The sequence below is a fragment of the Sapajus apella genome, unplaced genomic scaffold (assembly GCF_009761245.1).
Source record: "Sapajus apella isolate SASKATOON/1434 unplaced genomic scaffold, GSC_monkey_1.0 scaffold163, whole genome shotgun sequence".
NCBI lineage: Eukaryota > Metazoa > Chordata > Mammalia > Primates > Cebidae > Sapajus > Sapajus apella.
The window spans coordinates 2,130,411-2,155,899 of NW_022437103.1; the positions used below are offsets into that span (position 1 = coordinate 2,130,411).

The 25,489-nt window shown below is 45.5% G+C and overlaps 1 protein-coding gene and 1 pseudogene across 3 annotated transcripts in view; one reads left to right on the forward strand and one right to left on the reverse strand.

Annotated features, from left to right (window-relative positions):
* GRID1 (glutamate ionotropic receptor delta type subunit 1) overlaps nucleotides 1-25,489 on the reverse strand; it is a 771,066-nt gene that overhangs the window by 708,345 nt on the left and 37,232 nt on the right. The window lies entirely within an intron of this gene.
* On the forward strand, nucleotides 20,516-22,081 carry LOC116542169 (annotated as a pseudogene).

Below are 25,489 nucleotides of genomic sequence, written 5' to 3' on the forward strand. Positions count from 1 at the left end.
GGGGTGTGGCCCCACAACAAAACTTGTCTCCATCAAAGCCCAAGGGAGTTACTGGTTCCCATTTGGGCCTCTCTAGCCAGACAGGGCAAATGCCTCGACCACACCTGCATGACCAATGCCTGGAGAGGTGCAGGGGCTCCTGACACTGGGCTGTCAAAGTGGGAAAAAAATGCACTGTCTCTCTCTCTCTCTCTCTCTCTCCATATATATATACACACACACATATCTGTCTCTCTCTCCCTGTCCCTTTCTCTCTTTCTCTCTTTTGCTCTCCTCTCTCTGCCCTTCCATCCATCCAACCTGAACTTAGAGTTCAAAACTTAAGTCAAAAATCTACTGGCAGTTTGGGCATGGTGGCTCACACCTGTAATCCCAGCACTTTGGGAGGCTGAAGCAGGAGGATCATTTGAGCCCAGAAGTTCTAAGCTGCAGTGAGCTATGACTGCACCACTGAACTCCAGCCTGGGCAACACAGTGAGGCCTTGTCTTAAAAGAAAATACAAATCTACCAGCAGCCTCACAATCTGTTTTAATTAGCTGGTTTTGAAATCCTTGGGTCTACAGGTCTGAGGTTCTCATAGATTATTCAAACGAGGGTACCCACCCCTGTAAACAGAACGGGGGAGCCCAATTCTGCCTTGGGGCTGGTCCCTCTTTCCTAGCACTTGTAATTTGTGCAAAGTGCCTTGTGGCTGACTGCCACCGCACAAGCTCTTTCTGCTGACAGGGCACTTGTGTAAAGTTCAGACTGCCTCAGCTACTGTGAAGTTAAATGTGGGTGAAAACAAGGCAAACCTATCTCCAAATGTTTCCAGATGGCTTAGCTCCTTCGAGCCCGGATGACATCAGAGTGATTTCACTTTCAAAACAAATTCCCCCATACTGGAAAAATGACTTTCCATGGCACTGCCAAGAAGTAACCGGAGGAAATGCACTCTTTGGTCTCCCACCCTGCCCTAAACACACCGTCCCTTTCTTTGCTGGAGCTAATGACAAGAGCACTCGCTCATTGCCTCCCAAAGAGCAAGCTCACCCTTCATTAGTCAGCAAAGGGAGGGGACTGCTTTCCTTTCCTTCCAGTCTGCTCCTCCAAAAGGATTTCTTCCCAACTGCCTCTGGCAGTGGATTCAGAAGCCTTGGTTCTGCCTCCCCGAAGTCCATGGAGGGGCCCATCTTAGACCCCAAGGGCCAGTGAAATAGGGAAGAGTGGGTGTCATGGGAGGAAGGTTCCAATCTTGGTTCCAACACTCACTAGTCCTGCAACTTGGGCAAGATGTTCCACCTTTGTTGAAATCACCCTTGATCACATCTCACAAGGTGATTAGGGAGACTGAGTCTTTTATAAACTATCAGGAACTATCAGGGCTGTCACCTGCACCACCCCAGGGGATGCCATCCACACAGACTTCAGTGAACAGATCCCTGGAGTATGTCTTCTGCAGTAGGGGGGTGTCAGTGGACAAATCCCAAAGGCAACATTACTGGTGGGCCACCCACTGAGGGAAGAGCAACAGGACACCTGAGAGGCTCTGCAGCACAGGAAACTGGGACACGGGATGCCAAACTCAGGCATGCCTAGTTGCTAAGGATGCCTGGCATCTTGCGGAGCTGCGGCAATGCAACAACAGGGCAGAGCACAGGCAGTGTCAGGAGGCCTCAGGCCTTCAGCCACAGCTCAGCTAACATAGGTTCTGGGGCTGAGAGAGGCCAGGAGGGTTGGACAGAGCTGCCAGTCAGGGTTGGTGCAGGCCTGGGGGAGGAGCCTGGGCAAGAGGCTCCCTGTGGAGGGAACTGGGGTTGAGGCTGTGCAAGGGGGGTCAGGGGGATCAGAAGCTGGAACTTGGCAAGTTCTGTTTAATTCCTCTCCCATTAATAACCGTGAAAATACTAACAGCAATCATTACCCAGCACTAACCATTTGCCAGACACCTGGCCAAGCTCCTCACACATATCTCCTCAGGTCATCTTCACAACAACCCTGAGATGTTGACAGATGAGGATACAGAGGTTCCTAGAGGCTCAACAACTTGCTGAAGTCACTCAGCCACTAATTTATAGGTCTGGAATTGGAACCCAGTCCCTTTGGCCCTGTCATGCATGGGAAATGTTAGTGTAATGAACAGAGGACTATCCAGGCCTCTGAGTTGCCCTCCTCAGGTCCCCACTCCCCAGATCTTGAAGTGTGGCACAGGGGCAGGAAGAGCCACCCAGGGCTATGGGGAAGTCTCCCCCTGGAGGCTCAGTTCAGTAGGTCCTTGGCACAAGACGCAATGATGTCCAGGAACTTGCCCACCTGTCACCAAAGCCTCTCCCAATCCAAAACCTCAATGCCAAAGCCCAGGGAATTAGTGGGAAAGGAACAGCCTTCCCAGCTGGGGAGCAGGTGAGCGCTGGGCTGCACCCTGAGCTGGGGCGTCCCACTCTTCCCACGCATCCCCAGCCACCCGACTGGCGTTCCAGGTGACTGGCTCCCTGAGGGACAGCTAGGCCTTCCAGCACTTGTTGTTTCTGCTAAACTCCATGCTATTACAACAAAACCCCTGTATTTCTTGCAAACAATTTTCCCCTTTGCAATCTTGTAAATTAATTCCCTCCTTTCAAGCTGACTGGCTTCCTGCTAATCTAACCACTAACCTATCACCATCCGTAAACTAAATGATCCGTAAACACTCCCATCTCTAGCCTAATGTACTAAAAGTACTTTTTGGTTCTTCCTGCTTTATCTTTCTTTGCTAAGGACAGTTCAGGCCCAGCTTCCTCTCTCCTTCCTCCTGAGCATGAGTGGCTTCCAGCTCTTCACTCCTGAGGCTCCACTTCCTTGCCCCTCAGATACTGCAGCCAAGAGGTGGGACTGGCTGCTTTCAGCTGGTGTTCAGTTACCTGAGCAGCTGAGAGCTGACTCCCACCTGCAACCCCATGGAATGAGTCTCACATGAGCATGCATGAGACAGGTCCCAAGGGTCGTCCCAACCGTGAAGTCAGAAACTCCAGATGATGGTAGGTGGCATAAAGGTGGCTCAGATCGCTGAGATGAGGGCTCCTCCCACTCCTTGGACTCTGGTGATCAGTGGCCATCTGCCTCCCCCACCCCCAGGGTGGGATCAGCTGTGCTTACAGAGCCTGGCCTGGGGAAATATCAGAGGAATCCCTGTCCTAGCTCAGAGATGAGCAAGGAGGCTTCAGATGTTTTGGAGGCATTTCCTGCCAGGCCTGGGAAATGGTGGCATGGGTGCCCTTAGAAGGACAGGGTCAGTGGACTGCAAGAAGCACCTGCTGCTCACCAGAAGACCCTGAGGAGGCTGCTCTCAGAAGGTGGCATCTCTTATGAAATCAACCTTGACTCTTGGGCCGACATTCCCTTTTCCCAGCACTCCTCAGACGTGTGCCAGCTGCCCCAGCCCTCCAAGCGGAGCCTGGGATCAGAGGCTGCCATTCAGAGCTCTGCCCAGTGCCCTGAGACCCTACTGCAGGGGCATCAGAAAGGTCACATGGTGCAGAGCCAGAGCCCCCAGGCCCCATCACAGAGCCACTGAGACCTTGTGTTAGTCCAGCCCATGGGAGCCCTCCCTGAAAGCTTCCCCTGCTTAGGCCTGCAGTCAGGACCTCCATGCAACCTGTCCTTCCCAGGACTGACCTCCTGCCCCTGCCCGCTGCTGGCATCCGATCCTGTTGTGCCGCACCTAGTTCAGAGCCAACCTGCTTCCACCAAGCCTCCAGGCTCCGCCTCTGTCAAACAGCATGACCTTGAGCAAGTCACCTTCAGACTCCTCTATGGGGCCCACACCTCCCCAGCTGTCACAAAGATGAAACAACAATGTGCTCAAAGCTCTTAGCACACTGCCTGGTGGGAACTCCGGAAAGCAAAGGCCTGTTCTCTCCCCTCAGCCTTCGTCCTCCAGCCCCCACCCCCAACAGCCACTGCAAGGTTCTTGCAATTTGTTACCCTGGCCAGGCACAGCAACACACTGGCCAGCACTCCTGGACCCCAGGCAAGGAGATCTGAGGCATCAGCACATGGAACAGAGAGATGCCCAGGGCAGGAACATGGTCTGCGTGGCCCAGGAAGGGGGCTGGGGCTGCTTCCTCTAATGAGTCCAGGGCTAAGCAGCTCCTCTCAGAACTACTATGGGCTCTGAGTCACACAAGGAACTGAATTTTTTTTAATAGCTGACCACAGTTTAATTCTGTATCAGTGAGCCTGGTCCACCTGATCTGCTTCCTGCCCCAAAGTGCCTCCTTCCAGCCACGTTAACCCATCCACCTGTAGATCCACCCATGTACTCACCCTCCCTTTCATCCAACCATCCATCCTTCCACCCATCCATCCATGTGCCCACATATTTCCTTCATCCACCCATATATATCTGCCTCCAACCATCCACTCATCCATCTATCTACTCCCACTCCCACTCTATCAACCCAATTGTCTATCCAACCATCCCCAACCTCCAATTCATCTATCCACCTATCCAGCTCCAATCCTCATCAATCTATCCATCTACACATCTTCCCACTGGCCATCCACCCACCCAGGCAGCCCATAAACTCAGCCAGGTTTTCATCTATCCATCCAGCCATCTACCCATTTTTCTAACTCCTATCTGTCAGCCCATTCACTCAGCCATCTATCCATCTACACATGCACCCATCCATCACCTATTCACCTACCTACATACCCAACCAAGCTCCACTCCTCCACTTTGACGAGATGAAGCAAGAGCATCACAAAATACAACGTAAGATACCAGGGAGCTAGAACTGGCCACAGATGCAGCCACAGCATCCACTCTGGTCCACACTGGCACTTCCATTCAGCCAACACTCCCCACAACCTTTAGGTGCTGCACTCTGGGAAGTCCCACCAGGTGTGCCCCAGAATCCCTCAGGCAGATTCTGTGCTGCCAATACATTCTGCACATTTGGCCACTAAGGCAGAGATCACATCGAGCTCACTGTCCACCCTCCCACATACCCCCACAGCCAGGACTGACAGCTCCTTCATGTCAGGGACTTTGCAGCCCTGATTTGCAGGGGAACCCAGTCTAAGCCAGTGTCCTTCAGAGTCTCCAGAGATGCAGTAGCCCCACATCAGGCACAGCCTGGCCCCAGAAGCTCTGCACATGCCTGAAACCAGATAGAAGAGCCCCTTTCTCCAGTGCTGGACCTAGAGGCCCCTGACAACTGCCCCAGACTAGTTGGAACAGCCCAGGCAAAGCCTCCAGGCTTGGGAGAGCAGAACCCCAGTGGAAGATAGGAAGCAGGGTGGAGATGGAGCCAGCTCCCAAGACAGCAAGGGGTACCTAGCCCAGAACAAACCAGCACTGTGAATTTAAAGCCCCGGAGCCCCTGAACACCAGCCTTGTATCCTCCAAGTTCACTCCTGGGCACTGCTCACAGACCCACAAACCCCGACTGATCTGTTCAGCCTGCTGTTCAACTGCCAGATGAAATGCCTGTCTTGCTTTTATATCATTTTCCGTAAGACATGGACAGGCTGGCATTCAAAAGCACCTTTTTCCAAGCCAGTGCTTCTGACCTCTGAGTGTGCACAGGAATCACAAGAATCACCCCCGCTAAAATGCTTATCCTCAGGCCCTTCCCCAGGAGATTCAGTCCAGCTGGTGGAAGTGTGGGGACAGGAATCTGTATAAAAGTATAACGCTGGTAATTCTGATCCACATGGCCCCAGGGCCAGTCAGTATAGAACAACACACATCTGAATCCTCTCAGAAGAGAGCTGCCTGGCTCCCTACCCCTTGCCTCTCTGCAGGAGGCAGATCTTAGCCTGGACCAGCCCACCCTAGGCACCTGCTCATGGCTTCAGGGCTCCTTCCAAGTCTGCATAGCCGCCCCTTTGTCCTGACCTCCTCGTCCCCTGATTCTAGACACTTGGCTTGCAGCTCCCTCCTGGGAGGAAGGCTGCACCTCCAGGCCTGGCTGGCTCATCCATAAACTCCCTTCCCCACTCTGAACAAGACAGACTTCTGCAGAGTAAAGGAAAGCATGTGAGTGGGTGTTCTGTGGACCTGTGAGTTCCTATAAGTGCTATGAATGACCCAGGAAGAAGGCACTCGTACAAATTATGACAAATAGCTTTGATGGTGGTTTTCAATTACTCACAATTACATCTCACCTGCTGAAAGTGGATTCTCCACACTGCCACATGTCTTGGGAGCACCCATCTGGCATCCTTGCACCCCGCTTCTGCTGATGGCAGGATGAGGAGGGCAGGCCTCAGGCAGCAGGGACCCTGCACCCAAGTATCTCAGCCAGCACTTTTGGCTGGGCCATGAGAGCAAGAGAGTCCCCATTCCTCACTGACAAGGAGCAGGAGGTCAAGGGATCCTCCCCCAAGCTGTGTCATTTTTTATTTTTATGTTTATTTTTAGACATGGTCGCACTCTTCATCCAGACTGGAGTGAAGTTGAATAATCATAGCTCACTGCAGCCTTCACCTCCTGGGTTCAAGCAATCCTCCCACCCCGGCCTCCTGAGTAGCTAGGATCACCAGCAAGAGCCACCATCCCCAGATATTTTTTAATTTTTTTGTAAAGACAGGATCTTGCTATGTTGCCCAGGCTGGTCTTGAACTCCTGGCCTCAAGCTATCCTCCCACGTTAGCCTCCCAAAGCACTAGGATTAGAGGTGCAAGCCACTGCACCTGACCTGTATCCTCTGACTCATACAGAATGAAGGGCTGGGCTGGGCCTCGTATGCAGAAAGAAAAGACCTAGGTGCTTGAGAAGCCTCACCCCACTGCCTGCCCGCTCTTCGGAGGCATGAGAAAGGCCAAGGCCCCCTCAAGACAAGCAGGTAAAGGCAATGATTCAGTACCTGAGTGCTGGTGCCAGGGACAGCTGGCTACCCTGCCCCAGCTGCTGGAATGCAGTGGACCCTAGAAGTCATGTCCCCACCTTGGCTTTCATTCTACACATTGCATGTTACTCAGACCTAGTCATGGCCACTGCTGCCACACAGAAGCCATGCCAGGGCTAGAAAACACCGTCTGTTACCAGTCAAGCTCTGTGGCTCCTCCAAATGTCCTGCCTTCTGCCTGCCAGGGCTAGCCCACACCAGGAGTCCACACAGGCTGACAAGCTGGGAGTAAAGCTCAGATTGCTGCCCCCTGCTACTCTGAAAAGGCCACTTCTGACATCCTGGGGATGCTCTAGGGCCTGAGGACAAGCGAACATATGCAGACCAGGACTGGCATCCTCCCTGTCCATCCCCCGGAGCCAGGAGCTAAGCCTGAGGATGTGGCAGGGCAGAGGACAGCAGGAAGAGGAGCTCACTCTTGCTGAGACTCTACCATAGGCAGAGCAATCTGCTAGGCACTCATTCACACCCTCATTCATTCATTCATTCAACTAAGCACCTACTGGTCACCAAGTGCTTAGGATTCATCTGAGAACAAAAGAGACTTAGAACCTGTTCTTATGGAGCTTCCATTCTAGGAGGAGAGAAAGCACAAAAAACTAAACAAGTAAATACATACACATAATGAGTGCCAGGTGAGAAGCTCTATGGAAAAACATCATGGAATAGGAAACTGGGGCTCATTGTGGGTTTTAAGATGGGGCTTAAGGTAGGTCTCACCGAGACAGTGAAGGCAGAAGGGAAACCATATGAGTATCCTGGAAAGGGCACCCTGGGAAGAAGGAACTAGGGGTGCAAAGGCCCTGAGGCTGGACCACACCTGGGGCGCTGGAGGAGCAAGGGCCAGGCCACCGTGGCTGCAGGGGAGGCACCCAGGGAGAGAGGGAGGAGATGAGGCCAAAAGGAGACAAGATCATGAGAGCCTCTTAGGCTTCAACTCTGAGGGAAATGGGGAGCCATGGTGGGTTGTAAGCAAAAGAGTCACAGCCTCCTTTATTTTCAAAGGCTCCCTCTGACAACTGTGTTGGGAACAGCAGTATGGAGACCAGCCTGAAATGCCAGCTTCACCTAACCTCCACAGCCTAGGGGTGTCACAGTGAGAGGGTTGAGGTCAGAGAGGTTAAGCAGCTCATCCCAGGTCACTCAGCCAGGATTGCAGAGCCAGGAATGCCATCCAGGTCTCCAGCTGTTACCTCCACCCTTTTCTGGCTGGCATGGGAAGAAGAGGTGGGATCCCTTCCCCCTGCTCCAGACACTACCTTCCCCTCTCCCCCCACTCCTGTGGATAAAGCACCCATCCCGCCATGGGGAACACACCCCAGCTATGACTTTGGGCAAAGAGATTCCAATAAATAGTAGCAGCTGCCTCAGAGGCTTCCATGAGATAATCTGGGAGGTGAACAATCCTGGTGTCTGCAGAAGTCGCTGACAAGGACAGGGAGAGTAGCAAAGACGCTGCTGATGGCTTTCAGGAGGATCTGCTGTCCAGGGTGCCCAGAGGCCGCCCCTCCTCCTCTCTTCCTCCTTCTACTCTATCAAATTCCCTCCTAGGATCAGATATTAGAACATGAACTACAGTGACAAGCAGCTGTACCAGGAGCTCCCTAGCTCCCTCGGTGACACAGCAGCAGTAATCAAGTAATGAACTGCAATTACATGTTTAGACCACATCCCCTCCCTGTCACCAGTCCCCACTGCACCCCCATAGGCACAGAGCATCCTGGGGCCTCTGCCTGGTGCCTGAGCCCAGCGGCCCAATGTGGCAATACGTCTGGCAGAGGCGGGAGAAATAGAGACGGCAGAGCACGAAAACTCAATTTATAGATTACGGTAAAGCAAGTTTATGAGCACAAACTTTCAAACTAGCCCTGCTGGGAATAAAATCCATTTCATTTGGCTCTAGCTCTGAGATGAATCACTAAGCGAAAGAGGATGGCAGAGTCTCCGGGAAGAACCCTTCCGCACAGGAATGAAGAGAGACACCAGGCCACCTCCTGAGAGATTACTGCGCATTTGCAAATATTGTGGGGATGGATCTCAGGGAGGGCAGCCAGGAGGTAAGGGCGACAGAATGGGCATTTCAAACACATATTTGCACAATGGACAAACCTTGAAAACTTCATGCTAAGTGAAGTAAGCATGTCACAAAAGTACTATATGATGCCCCTTGTATGAAGTACCTGGAGTAGTCAAAGTCATAGAGACAGGAGAATGGTGGTTTTACGGGGCTGGAGGAAGAAGGAATGGGGAGACATTGTTTAAGGGATATAGTCCTTCTGTTTGGGAAAATGAAAAAAGTTCTAGAGAGGGATGGTGGTGATAGTTGCACAGACTGTGAATTAATGCTATTGAACTGTGCACTTAAAAATAGCTGCATGTTCTCACTCGTAAGTGGGTGTTGAACAATGAGAACACATGGACACAGGGAGGGGAACAGCACACACTGGAGCCTGTTGGGGGGCGAGGGAGCTAGGGAAGGGATAGCAGGGGGAGGGGGGATTGGGGAGGAATAGCATTAGGAGAAATACCTAACGTAGATGACGGGGTAACGGATGCAGCAAACCACCATGGCACGTGTATACCTATGTAACAAACCTGCACACTCTGCACATGTATCCCAGAACTTAAAGTATAATAAATTTTTTAAAATTTAAAAATGGGTACAAATGTAAATGTTATGTACATTTTAACATACACACACACACATCCTTAGGACTCCACCTTAGGAAAATAGTTCCAAATATGGACAAAATTTTAAGCACAAGATGTTCATTGTGGTATTTTTTCATTATAGTAAAATGTTGGAAATAAAAAGGAAACAGCTAAGTCAATTCAGGTATACCCACCAGAAGAAATATTATGCAGTCATTAAAATAGTGATTATGAAGAAATTTTAATGACCCAGGAAATAATTACCATGGCATGGTAATTATATGGAGTGATGTGCCACATTATAAATCTCTTCTGGAACAAGGTCGTCCAGTAAAAATGAATAGATATTGGGCCAGAATAGTGGCCTAGGGACCATTCCACCTCTTCCCGATACAAAACCCTAAAAGTAACATAAAAGACAAATACTTTTTTAAAAATCCATAGCAGTGCTGGAGAATAAGAATGGGGCCCTTTCCTGCAGGAGCTGGATTTTTTAAAAAAGAAGAAGAATGAGGTTCTTACTAGGGCAGGAATCATGAAGAATGCTTGCAAGGCAGAAGGCTGATGGGTTCGGATTGGAAATGGCACCACAGGGCAAAGCATACCCAGGAGAGGGCTGCCACAAAGCTGGCAGCTCCAAGCTGGGAAGCGCAGCAAATGCAGACCCAGAGGAAGCCCCAGGTCAAATGTGAGGGTGGCTGCTGGGGCCATGATGCCAGGCAGTGACCTGTAAAAGCAACTGCCCGCAGGCAGAAGTTGAGGATAAGGGAGGCAGCCCTCGAGTGGCACCAACACACAGAGGTCAGTGGAGTCCACACCCAAAAGGCTGGGATCTGCTCCAGCCGGCACCACAGCGCAAGACCCTCCCCATCCAGTGCTGCGAGTTCAGCCTCAAAGACAGGGCAACAGAAGACTTCAAACACAAAGACAAGCAGGCAACCCAGAATCACCCACTTTATTAGGAAGATTATCCATCGAAAGAGGCACACCAAACTCATCCTCTAAGTGAAGGCACCCCTGAGGACTTGGGTACTAGGACAAGCAGAACGACACTTTGAACGAGAAAACAGAGAGAGGGAAGAGGCTATCGCATCCATTTAAAACGAATGAACTAGATCTGGGAACCAAACATTTCATGATTAAAGCTTAAAAAGGGGCTGAATAGCAGCATGGAACAGATGAAGATCAAATTAGTCACCTAGAGGGCTGAGACAGGAACTCTCCCAGATGGCACGAAAACCCAGAGATGGAAAGGATAAAAGTAAATTAAAAGACATAAAGGATGTAAGCTCCAACCACCACCTAAAAGGAATTCCAAAAAGAGACCTGAGAGAATGTGGGAAATTAGAAAAAAAAAAAATGCAGAAACACACAAGTCCTCAGATTGACAGAACCCACCACATACAAAGTAGAATTGTTTGTTGTTGTTGTTTTTGAGACGGATTCTTGGTCTGTTGCCCAGGCTGGAGTACAGTGGCACTATCTCAGCTCACTGCAACCTCCACCTCCTGGGTTCAAGCAATTCTCCTGCCTCAGCCTCCCCAAGTAGCCGAGACCACAGGCACACATCATCATGCCCAGCCCGAACTCCTGACCTCAAGTGATCCACCTGCCTCGTCTTCCCAAAGTGCTGGGATTACAGGCGTGAGCCACTATGCCATGTCTTGAATTAAGTTTAATATATATGGCACAGAGTGGTGAAATTTCAAAATCCAAGGGACAACCAGGCAGTGGCTCATGCCTGTAATTCCAGCACTTTGGGAAGCCAAAGAGGGCAGATCACTTCAGGCCGGGAGTTCAAGACCGGCCACACCAACATGGTGAAACACCGTCTCTACTAAAAATATTAAAAAAAAAAAAAAAATTAGCCAGGCATGGTGGTGGACGCCTGTAATCCCATCTCCTCGGGAGGCTGAGGCAGGAGAATCGCTTGAACCCAGGAGGTGGAGGTTGCAGTGAACTGTGATTGCACCACTGCACTCCAACCTGGGTGACAGGGTGAGACTCTATCACAAAAAGAAAAAAAAATCAAAGAGACAAAGGAAAAATGCCAAATTCTCCCAGGGAGAAAACAACACAGCCTGTCTACAGAGGAGCAGAAGGTTAAGTGGTATGGCAACTTCTTGAGAGCCGAGGTGGCCTCTTTCCTAGCTGTGGGGCTGTGGGGCTTCTCTTCACTCGCTCTCACTTTCTCAGCCTGTTTTTTGGGGGGAGCAGTCCCACCCTCACAGAGCTGTCAGCAGAATTAAATGACTTATTATGTGTAAAGCCCTGGTGCAAAGCACACACTGTATTCAACTTAGTGGTCACTGTTCCTGAGGACATGGATGCACACAAGTCAATGAAACAATATCTCCAAAGAGCTTAGGAGAGAAATAGTGTAAACCTTAAATTCTCTACTCAGCTTTTAGGAAGGAAACAGCCATTTTCAGAAAGGAGAAGACACAGAAAGCTTACCAACACAAACCCTCTTGGAAAGAATCAACAAACGGTGTGCTTCAGCACCCACAAAAATGAATCCAGAAAGCAGAGATGAGTGGCTGCCAGGGGTTAGGGGAGTGGAAATTGGAGTGACTGCTCAATAGCTACGGGGTTTCTTTTCAGGTGATGAAAATGTTTTGGAATTAGGTAGTGGTAATGGCTGCACAACATTGGAATGTACTGGAAGTCACTGAAGTGTATACTTTAAAAATGGTTAAAATCATGTGATATGCATTTTGCTGCAATTTAAAAAAATTAACCCAAGAATATGATGTGGAATGCAAAAGCAGTAGTGAGAAAAAAATTAAAACTTAACATTAAAACTGGGCATGGTGGCTCATGGCTGTAATCCCAGCACTTTGGGAGGCCAAGGTGGGTGGGACACTTGAAGTCAGGAATTCGAGATCAGCCCGGCCAACACGGTGAAACCCTGTCTCTACTAAAAATACAAAAATTAGCCGGGCGTGGTGCTGTACCTGTGGTCCCAGCTACTCAGGAGACTGAGGCAGAAGAATTGCTTGAACCCAGGAGGCAGAGATTGCAGTGAGCCAAAATCATGCCAGTGCACTCTGCCTAGGTGACAGACTGAAACTGTCTTAAAAAAAAAAAAAAAACTTTATTGGCTCTTATTAAGTATTAAAATGTGGAACTAAAATCTCAGTTGGCCTCATGTTAGGCAGTGATACAGCTCAGGGCAGAAGGCCATTCAGGCATAGAAAGGTCTCAATTTGTTCCAGGAGACATTGATTATACGTTGAGAGACACGTGTGAATATAAACTCATCTTTAAAATATAAGCAGTCACTAGAAAAACAAATCTTAGTGGATGGCTCTCCACTGGGAGAAAAGGGGAGGGGACTTTTTGGTTGTTACAGCGACAGCTGGGGTCTGCTGTAGCTTAGTGTCCAGGGTGAGGGATACTAAATGCCCTGTAGTGCAGCAAAGACTCCCACAGCCCAAGGAACAGTCCCACCCAAAGGACATAGGCCCACTGTTAAGAAAACTGCTTTAAGGAACAAAAACCCAGACAAAGAAAATACAATTGATTCAATAAAAGGCAGGAAAGGGGAAAGAAAACACACACACACACACACACACACACACACACACACACACACACAAAGCATAGTAAATAGAAACACAAAATAAAATGCTAAGGAAAAGTCCAGGCATATTAATCATCTCAATAAAAGTAAATAGGTGGCCAGGCGCAGTGGCTCACACTTGTAATCCCAGCACGGTCAGGAGTTCAAGACCAGCCTGGCCAAAATGTGAAATGCTATCTCCACTAAAAATACAAAAATTAGCCAGGCATTAAAAAAAAAAAATTAGCCAGGCATGGTGGCGTGTACCTGTAGGCCCAGCTACTCAGGAGTCTGAGGCAGGAGAATCACTAGAACACGGGAGGTGGAAGTTGCACTGAGCCGAGATGGCGCCCCTGCACTCTAGCTTGGGGAACAGAGTGAGACTTTGTCTCGAAAAAATTAAAATTAAAATTAAAACGTGAATAGGTTAAATTATCCTAATAAAATCCTCAATAACCAGATGAGATTTTTTTTCATCATGATGTAAGGTTTTACAAAAGATACAAAAACAAACACAGGAAGGTTCAAGATAATAGGATGAGAAAAGCAACATCAAGCAAAAAATAACCAGAAAAAAGGGGATGTTTATCAGACAAAATAGAATTCAAGGTGGAAGCACTCAAAGGAACAGGGAAAGAGAGCTCACTTTGATGAAAGACACCACCCACACCAAAAACAGAACAGTCATGACACTACATGAACCTTGCAACACAGCTTCAAAATAGATAAAGGAAAATCAACAATAATTGAAGGGGAAACCAACCAATCCACAATCTAAAAGATGATTTTAACATTTTTCTTTCAGATTCAGTGAGCAAAAAATAATACAGAAGATTTGCACATCTCACTTTTATGCATTTATCTAACAACATTGTATTAAATACTGATATTCTAAGTTCTAGTTTAAGGCTCTGCATGTATTAACTAATATTGTCCTTACACAGTGTCATAAAGTAGGCGCTGTTACCACACTCATTGTACACATGATGAAACTGATTTCCAGCAATTTACCCACCATCCTGTGGCCAGCAGGAGGTAGGGCTGGGTTTTGGGCCAGCCACTGGCCCCAAAGCCCATACACTCAACCTCCTCTTATGCTCTCTCTCAAGACACAAAAGAGACAGCACAGTCTTTCATGCACACCCAAGTTTCCACAGCAGAAATCTCCGTAAAATCCTTACAAAAAAAGTATTCAAAAATTCATTGTGCATTAACGAAGTTCAGGGCAATAAGACTAGGAATTAAAAATAAAAGAAACCTCCTTCCCAATCTACCTACTTAGGACACTTAAAACATTCTTTTTTATACCTACTGGCTTAAGAGAACATAACAAGAGAAATTCCAAGCTATTCAGAAATTAATTTGAATTGAGCACCTATTGGATGTGACCAAAATCACACTCTTTGTAAAATCCTTGGTAAACTAGGGATCAAATGGGACAATCCTAATCTGATAAAAGATGTCTCCTACAGCAACCATCACACTTAGCTGTGAAACTGTAGAATGTTCTACCACTAACCATATTTAGTATTGTCCCAGACAATGTGATAGCACCTGAAAAAGAAATATGGACAAGTGTTGAAAAAGGAGAGACAAAATTGACATAATTTGTAGAAAATATGGGTACCTACCTATGAACTCCAAGAGAATTAACTGATAAACTATAGGAACTCACACAAGAGTTCAGCAAAACTTAGGGATATAAAATCAATATGTAAAAATCAATAGCTTTTGTGTATGCAAGCACTCCCAATTAGAAAGTGTACTCTAAAAGAAAGCTCATTTGTATTAGAAATAAAATCAATAAAATCCCTGGGGATAAACCTAATAAGAAATGTGCGGGACCTACGCAAACAAAAACATAAAACTTGACCAAAAGCATTAAAGAGACCCCAAATAAATGGGGAGATGCATACTATGCCCCAGGTTGGTAACTGTTCATATTATGAAGATGGAAGCTCCTGCCATATCTATATATTCAAAGCACCCACTGCCAGACACACATTTTCATGTATAATTGCCAACAGTAGTGGATGACAAGTAGCTAGTGTCTACTCACAAGAATTGCAAGCATTTACTGAGCATTTATTTACTTAATCAAATGTATGAAAATTTGAAGAAGAGTGAAACAGTCTGAATCACATGAACAAATTCTGAAAAATCAGGGGGAAGCTTTAACGGACTAGTTGAAGGCAGCTCAAATCATCCATAAGACCAAAATTAAGATCTAGAGCCATGGAGAGACCAAAGAGCATCAAATAAAGAGCAGAGCAATTAACCATTGGAAGAGAAGTCACAGAGTACTGTTGGACCAAGCAAATGGTGCCAGGCTCCAAGAATCAGTGAGCTGAAGTCCCATGGATGCACATAACATCAGAGGTGTGGGCACATCACATGTTAAATTGGAGGCAAGAGTGGAGCAGGTGCTAGGTTACTCAGGAGGCAACCAGCAAAGTGGGGCCAGCAAAGTGGGGCCCTGAAACAAGAACACATTTTCAAAATAATTTTATTTTGGCCAGGTGCTGTGGCTCATGTCTGTAATCCCAGCACTTTGGGAGGCCAAAGTGGGTGGATCACCTAAGGTCAGGAGTTCAAGACCAGCCTGGCCAACAGGATGAAACCCCATCTCTACTAAAAATAAAAAAAAATTAGCCAGGCGTGGTGGCAGCACCTGTAATTCCAGCTACTCGGGAGGCTGAGGCAGGATAATCACTTGAACCTAAAAGGAGGAGGTTGCAGTAAGCTGAGATTGCACCACTGCACTCCAGACTGGGCGACAGAGCAAGACTCTGTCTCAGAAACAACAACAAAATAGAATTTAATTTCAAAGTAATGAACACCTTTACTGGACATCCTTACATTTATGCTATAGTTTAGTGCTATTATTATTTTCAGTTAGGTATGGAGCCTAAAATCCCAGTGCTTAGAGGATCCAAGGGTCTTGCTGTAACACTGGTTATGTGTTTAGTTATCTCTACCCAGCATGCCGCCATCAGGATGGCAGACGTTACTCTCCCCACTACCAGAGACCCCACCCTTGGACAACAGCATCTTAAAGAATTTCCGCAAGCAGCCAAAAAGCAGAGCAAACCCACATGAGAACAAAAGCACTCACAATCAATCAATGCCAGTATTGAGTCATGGACACCTATATACTGCTCTTTCGAAAGTTTTATCACTGAGCTCATTAAATGCTGTATCTTACTGGAGGAGAATGCCATTGTTAATTGTGTTTGCAGTGAACTCTTAGGATAAATAAATTAAACAAGATAATATTTCTATTAAAAAGATCTGCTAGAACTGTATGTGTTAGGTAGAAGAGAAGGCTCACAGTAATTAGGGAAAAGCAAAAGAAATTAAAAATGAGGTAATGCCTATTAGCCACTGGATTGACAAAAATTAGAAGACTGATAATGTCAAGTGTTGGCAAGAATGTGAAAAAGTGGGTACTCTTCTTACCCTGTTGCTGGCTGTCCACATTGACTCTGCTTTCTGGAGGGCAATTTGGCAGAAGCCATTTTTAAATTAAATGTGCATGTTATTCAGACAAGCAATTCTACATCTTAGAATCAACCTAGATACACAGGCATATATAAGCATTTTCGTGACAATATGGTTTGTTATTGCACAAATTAAAAACAACCTAACTATTAAGAGCGGGAGGACGGATGCAAGAAGGCCGATTAGGAGCAGCTTAGGATTGCAGCTCCCAGTGAAAGCGCGGAGGGTAAGTGGACGCCGTATTTCCAGATGAATTTTTATTGCCCACAAACCAGGAGATTACCAGGCAGAGGAGCCCCATGGGTCGCCAGCGCGGCTATTTCAGCCAGAGCGGCTGTTTGGGCTGACATCCCCGCAAGGCAGTTCTCCATACAAAATACATGGGTCCAGGCAGTGTTTTAGCTGGTGATTAGAGCTCGGAGAAGACAGAGTCACCCATTCAACTTATAGAAAAGGGGACTGAAACAGGGAGCCAGGCCAGGAGATTCCCAGGCAAAAAAGCACCAGGAATCTCAGCTGGCCCAGTGGGTCGCAGCACGGGAAATCAGACAGATCCCAGCACCTTTTCAAAAGGTAAATGGAACCCCCGGGGGAAAAAAAAAAAAAAAAAAAAACTCTCTGAGGCAGGGAGCCAGGTGATCAGGGTCAGTTGGTCCCACCTCCACAAAAAAAACAGCAATCTGAAACGCTCTGGATTGAGAGTTTCACAACAAGCACAGCTGAACCCAGGATGGTCCAGCTCTGTAGGGGAGGGGCAACCGCCATTACCAAGGCACTCCACCACTATGGAGGTAGTCCACCATTGCTGAGGCAGCCCGCCATTGCCGAGGCAGCCCGCCATTACAGAGAGAGTCCACCATTACAGAGGTGGGCCGCCATTGCTAAGGCACCTCTAACTACACCCGTATAAACAGGGCTGCAGGGAAATTCACACGGCAGCTGGGTGGAGCCCACAGCCGCTCAGCAAAGCCTCTGCAGGCAGACAGTGACTAGGCTGCCCCCTCACTGAGCAGGGCAGCCCTGAAAAAAGCCAGCAGCACAACAGAAACTCATAAATAAAGCCCTAACTCCCGGGACAGAGCACCTGGGGAAAAAAAAAAAAAGGGTTTATGAGTTCAGCTGCAGCAGACTTAAACGTACCTGCCCAGCAACTCTGAATGAATAAGGGAGCTCACAGCTCAGCACTTGAGCTCCCATAAAGGACAGACTGTCTCCCCAAGCAGCTCTTTGACCCCTGTATATCCAAAGAGTCACCTCATAAAGGAGAGCGAACACTGACATCAGGTGGGTATCCTACTGGGACAAAGATAGCAGAAGAAGAAACTGGTAGCAACCCTTAGTGTTCTGCAGCTGCTGCAAGTGATCTCCAGGCAAGCGGGGTCTGGAGTGGACCTCAGCAGCCCTACAGCAGAGGGGCCAGACTGTTAGAAGGAAAACTTAGAAACAGAAATAACTTCATCATCAACAAATGAGATGTCCACTCAGAGACCCAATCTGAAAGTCAACAAATTCAAAGATGACAGGTGGATAAATCCACAAAGATGGGAAGAAACCAGCGCAAAAAGGGTGAAAACACCCAAAACCAGAATGCCTCTCCTCCTACAAGGGATCACAACTCCTCACCAGCAAGGGAACAAGGCTGGATGGAGAATGAATGCAATGAATTGACAGAATCAGGCTTCAGAAGGTGGCTAATAAGAAACTTCTGTGAGCTAAAAGAACATGTTCTAACCCAATGCAAAGAAACTAAGAACCTTGAAAAAAGATTTGATGAAATGCTAACGAGAATAAACAACTTAGAGAGGAATATAAGTGAATTGATGGAGATGAAAAATACAAGAACTTTGCAAAGCATACACAAGTTTCAACAGCCGAATTGACCAAACAGAAGAAAGGATATCAGAGGTCGAAGATCAACTCAATGAAATAAAACAAGAAGGCAAGATTAGAGAAAAAAAGGTAAAAAGGAATGAACAAAGTCTCCAAGAAATATGGGACTATGTGAAAATACCTAATCTACGTTTGATAGGTGTACCTGAATGAGACGGAGAGAATCAATCCAACCTGGAAAAATTCCCCAACATAGCAAGGCAGGCCAATATTCAAGTCCAGGAAATACAGAGAACACCACAAAGATATTCCTCAAGGAAAGCAACCCCAAGGCACATAATCGTCAGATTCACCAGGGTTGAAATGAAGGAGGAAACGCTAAGGGCAGACAGAGAGAAAGGACGGGTTACCCACAAACGGAAACCCATCAGACTCACAGTGGATCTCTCAGCAGAAACCCTACAGCCAGAAGAGAGTGGGGGCCAATATTCAACATCCTTAAAGAAAAGAACTTTCAACCCATAATTTCATATCCAGCCAAACTAAGCTTCATAAGTGAAGGAAAAATAAAATCCTTGTGAACAAGCAAGTTCTCAGAGATTTCATCACCACCAGGCCTGCTTTACAAGAGCTCCTGAAAGAGGCACTAAACATAGAAAGGAACAACCAGTACCAGCCACTCCAAAAACATACCAAATGGTAAAGAGCATCAACACAATGAAGAAACTGCATCAACTAACAGGCAAAAAAGCCAGCTAGCATCAAAAGGGCAGTATAAAATTCACACATAACAATATTAACCCCAAATGTAAATGGGCTAAATGCCCCAATCAAAAGACACAGACTGGCAAATTGGATAAAAAGCCAAAACCCATCGGTGTGCTGTAACCAGAAAACCCATCTCACATACAAGGACACACAAAGGCTCAAAATAAAGGGATGGAGAAAGATTTACCAAGCTAATAGAGAGCAAAAAAAAGCAGGCGTTGCAATTCTCATCTCTGATAAAATAGACTTTAAACCAACAAAGATCAAAAGAGACAAAGAAGGACATTACATCATGGTAAAAGGATCAATGCAACAAGAAGAGCTAACGATCCTAAATATATACGCACCCAATACAGGAGCACACAGATACATAAAGCAACTTCTTAATGACTTACAAAGAGACTTAGACTCCCACATAATAATAGTGGGAGAATTTAACACCCCATTGTCAATATTAGACAGATCAACGAGACAGAAAATTAACAAGGATATCCAGGACTTGAACTCAGACCTGGACCAAGCAAACCTAGTAGACATCTACAGAACTCCCCACCCCAAATCCACAGAATATACATTCTTCTCAGCACCACATCACACCTACTCTAAAATTGACCACATAATTGGAAGTAAATCACTCCTCAGCAAATGCAAAAGAATGGAAATCATAACAAACAGTCTCTCAGATCACAGTGTAATCAAGTTAGAACTCAGAATTCAGAAACTAACTTAGAAACACACAGCTTCACGGAAACTGAACAACTGGCTCTTGAATGTTGACTGGATAAGCAATGAAACGAAGGCAAAAATAAAGATGTTATTCAAAACCAACGAGAACGAAGACACAACATACCAGAATCTCTGGGACACATTTAAAGCAGCATCTAGAGGAAAATATATAGCAACAAATGCCCAAATGAGAAGCAAGGAAAGATCTAAAATCGACACCCTATTGTCAAAACTGAAAGAGCTAGAGGAACAAGACCAAAAAAACTCAAAACCTAGCAGAAGACATGAAAATAACTAAGATCAGAGCAGAACTGAAAGAGATAGAAACATAAAAATCCCTTCAAAAAATCAATAAATCCAGGAGGTGGTTTTTCAAAGAAGTCAACAAAATAGACCACTAGCCAGATTAATAAAAAAGAAAAGAGAATAATCAAATAGATGCAATAAAAAACAATAAAGGGGATATCACCACAGATTCCACAGAAATACAAACGATCATCAGAGATTATTACAAACATCTCTATGCACATAAACTAGTAAACCTGGAAGAAATCGAGTGTTCTGCCTGCTTCCGGATGAGCAAGAAGACTTGTGCTCCGGTTCTCAGACTTCCCCAGCAACATGGCCCCCAAACGCCAGTCTCCACTGCCACCTCAAAAGAAGAAACCAAGACCACCTCCTGCTCAGGGACTGGAGGAGACATCGGCCTCTGCAGGCTTGCCAAAGAAGGGAGAAAAAGAACAGCAAGAAGCAATTGAACACATTGATGAAGTACAAAATGAAATAGACAGACTTAATGAAAAAGCCAGTGAGGAGATTTTGAAAGTAGAACAGAAATATAACAAACTCCGCCAACCATTTTTTCAGAAGAGGTCAGAAGTGATCACCAAAATCCCAAATTTTTGGGTAACAACATTTGTCAACCATCCACAAGTGTCTGCACTGCTTGGGGAGGAGGACGAAGAGGCACTGCACTATTTGACCAGAGTTGAAGTGACAGAATTTGAAGATATTAAATCAGGTTATAGCATAGATTTTTATTTTGATGAAAATCCTTACTTTGAAAATAAAGTTCTCTCCAAAGAATTTCATCTGAATGAGAGTGGTGATCCATCTTCAAAGTCCACCGAAATTAAATGGAAATCTGGAAAGGATATGATGAAACGTTGAAGTCAAACGCAGAATAAAGCCAGCAGGAAGAGGGAGCATGAGGAACCAGAGAGCTTCTTTACCTGGTTTACTGACCATTCTGATGCAGGTGCTGATGAATTAGGAGAGGTCATCAAAGATGATATTTGGCCAAACCCATTACAATACTACTTGGTTCCTGATATGGATGATGAAGAAGGAGAAGGAGAAGAAGATGATGATGATGATGAAGAGGAGGAAGGAGAAGGAGAAGAAGGTGATGATGATGATGAAGAGAAGGAAGGATTAGAAGATACTGATGAAGAAGGGGATTAGGTTGACGGTGAAGAAGATGAAGATGATGATGAAGGGGAGGAAATGAAGGCGAAGATGACTACTAGAACACTGATGGATTCCAACCTTCCTTTTTTAAAATTTTCTCCAGTCCCTGGGAGCAAGTTGCAGTCTTTTTTTTTTCTTCCCTCTTGTACTCAGTCACCCTGTTTTTTCACCCTCTTTTCCCTACACCATGGTTCTCAACTTATTTTGGGGGAAATATCTTGAGCAGGATACAATGGGAAAAGAGTCTCTACCCCTTTCTGTTTGAAATTCATTTTATCCCTTCCTGTCTTAACAAAAACTGTATGGAATCACCACCACCGAGCTCTGTGGGAAAAAAGAAAAACCTGCTCCCTTTGCTCTGCTGGAAGCTGGAGGGTGCTAGGCCCCTGTGTAGTAGTGCATAGAATTCTAGCTTTTTTCCTCCTTTCTCTGTATATTGGGCTCAGAGGGTACACTGTGTCTCTATGTGAATATGGACAGTTAGCGTTTACCAACGTGTATCTGTCTACTTTCTCTTGTTTAAAAAAAGAAAAAAAAAACTTTAAAAAATGGGGTTATAGAAGGTCAGCAAAGGGTGGGTTTGAGATGTTTGGGTGGGGTAAGTGGGCATTTTGACAACATGGCTTCTCCTTTGGCATGTTTAATTGTGACATTTGACAGACATCCTTGCAGTTTAAGATGACACTTTTAAAATAAATTCTTTCCTAATGATAACTTGAGTCCTGCCACTCAATGGGAGAATCAGCAGAACCTGTAAAATCTTATTTGGAATTGACATTCTCTATTGTAATTTTGTTCCTGTTTATTTTTAAATTTTCTTTTTATTTCACTGGAAAGGAAAGATGATGCTCAGTTTTAAACGTTAAAAGTGTACCAAGTTGCTTTGTTACAATAAAACTAAATGTGTACACAAAAAAAAAAAAAAAAACCTGGAAGAAATGCATAAATTCCTGGACACTGGCATCCTCCCAAGCCTAAACCAGGAAGAAGCTGAAACCCTGAACAGACCCATAACAAGGGCTGAAGTTTAGGCAGCAATTAAGAGCCTACCACCCAAAAAAAGCCCAGGTCCAGATGGGTTCACAGCCGAATTCTATCAGACATACAAAGACGAGCTGTTACCATTCCTTCTGAAACTATTCCAAACAATCCAAAAGAGGGAATCCTTCCCAAATCATTTTATGAGACCAACATCATCCTGATAACCAAAACCCAGCAGAGAGTCAACAAGAAAAGAAAACTTCAGGCCAATATCCATGATGAACACAGATGCAAAAACCTTCAACAAAATACTGGCAAACCGATTGCAACAGCACATCAAAAAGCTTATCCACCATGATCAAGAAGGCTTCATCCTGGGGATGCAAGGCTGGTTCAACGTACGCAGGTCTATAAACGTAATTCATCACATAAACAGAACCAAACACAAAAACCACATCATTATCTCAATAGATGCAGAGAAGGCCTTTGACAAAATTCAACAGCACTTTATGCTAAAAACCCTCAATAAACTAGGTATTGATGGAACGTATCTCAAAATAATAAAAGCTATTTATGACAAACCAACAGCCAATATCATACTGAATGGGCAAAAACTGGAAGCATTCCCTTTGAAATCTGGCACTAGACAAGGATGCCTTCTCTCACCACTCCTATTCAGTATAGTATTGGAAGTTCTAGCCAGAGCAATCAGGCAAGAAAAAGAAATAAAAGGTATTCAATTAGGAAAGGAGGAAGTCAAATTGTCTCTATTTGCAGACGACATGATTGTATCTCTAGAAGACCCCATCGTCTCAGCCCAAAATCTCCTCAAACTGAAAAGCAACTTCAGCAAAGTCTCAGGATACAAAATCAATGTGCAAAAATCACAAGCATTCCTATACACCAATAACAGACTTAAAGAGAGCCACAACAAGAACGAACTGCCATTCACAATTGCTACAAAGAGAACAAAATACCTGGGAATACAACTAACAAAGGATGTAAAGGACCTCTTCCAGGAGAACTACAAACCACTGCTCAACGAAATAAGAGAGGACACAAACAGATGGAGAAACATTCCATGTTCATGGTTAGGAAGAATCAATATTGTGAAAATGGCCATACTGCTCAAAGTAATTTACAGATTCAATGCTATCCCCATCAAGCTACCAATGACCTTCTTCATAGAACTGAAAAAAAAAAAAACACCTTAAATTTCATATGGAACCAAAAGAGAGCCTGCATAGCCAAGTCAATTCTAAGCAAAAAAAGCAAAGCAGGACCATCACACTACTGGACTTCAAACTATACTACAAGGCTACAGTAATCAAAACAGCAGGGTACTGGTACCAAAACAGAGATATAGACGAATGGAACAGAACAGAGGCCTCGGAGGCAACATCACACATCTACAACCATCTGATGTTTGACAAACCTGACAAAAACAAGCAATGGGGAAAGGATTCCCTGTTCAATAAATGGTGTTGGGAAAACTGGCTAGCCATGTGCAGAAAGCAGAAACTGGACCCCTTCCTGACACCTTACACTAAAATTAACTTCAGATGGATTAAAGACTTAAACATAAGACCTAACACCATAAAAACCCTAGAAGAAAACCTAGGCAAAGCCAATCAGGACATAGGTGTAGGCAAGGACTTCATGACCAAAACACCAAAAGCACTGGCAACAAAAGCCAGAATAGACAAATGGGACCTAATCAAACTGCACAGCTTCTGCACGTCAAAAGAAACAGTCATTTGAGTGAATCAGCAACCAACAGAATGGGAAAAAATTTTTGCAATCTACCCATCTGACAAAGGGTTGATATCCAGAGTCTACAAAGTACTAAAACAGATTTACAAGAAAAAACAAACAAGCCCATTCAAAAGTGGGCAAAGGACATGAACAGACACTTTACAAAAGAAGACATACATGAGGCCAACAAACATATGAAAAAATGCTCATCACTGGTCATTAGAGAAATGCAAATCAAAACTACATTGAGATACCACCTCACGCCAGTTAGAATGGCGATCATTAAAAAATCTGGAGACAACAGATGCTGGAGAGGATGTGGAGAAACAGGAACACTTTTACACTGTGGGTGGGAGTATAAATTAGTTCAACCATTGTGGAAGACAGTGTGGTGATTCCTCAAGGACCTAGACATAGAAATTCCATTTGACCCAACAATCCCATTACTAGGTATATACCCAAAGGATTATAAATCACTCTACTATAAGAACACATGCACACGAATGTTCATTGCAGCACAGTTTACAATAGCAAAGACCTGGAACCGACCCAAATGCCCATTGATGATAGACTGGACAGGGAAAAATGTGGCACATATATACCACGGAATATTATGCACCCATCAAAAACAATGAGTTCGTGTCCTTTGTAGGGACAAGGATGAACCTGGAAACCATCATTCTCAGCAAACTGACACAAGAACAGAAAATCAAACACCACATGTTCTCACTCATAGGTGGGTGTTGAACAATGAGAACACATGGACACATGGAGGGGAGCATCACACACTGGGGTCTGTAGGGGGGAAATAGGGGAGGGACAGCAGGGGGTGGGGAGCTGGGGAGAGATAGCATGGGGAGAAATTCCAGGTATAGGTGATGGGGAGGAAGGCAGCACATCACACTGCCATGTGTGTACCTATGCAACAATATTGCATGTTCTTCACATGTACCCCAAAACCTAAAATGCAATTTTTAAAAATTGGAAGAAAAAAACAAAAATAAAAATAAAGTTTTACAACCTAAAAAAAAGAGAGAGAGAAGGAGTCTGTTAAATGTGTATTAATAGGGAAATATGTCATGAAACTCTGTTTAGCATGTGGTGGGTATACATGAAATAGCACAGCAAGCCCACCAGACATTGGTGAATGAAAACAAGCAAGTGCAATAAATATGTGTAGTCAGCATTACTTATATATTCAAAACCCACAAAAAGAAAGCAAAACTCTTTATTCTGTTATGTGTGTAGATTAAATTTCTCTAAATGTAAACTGAGGGAAAGTTCTGCAGGAATGTAGAGCAAACTGATTTCAGTTTCCCCTCCGAGGCAAGAAATGGGGCTTTTGTTTCTTTTAATTATTTCTTC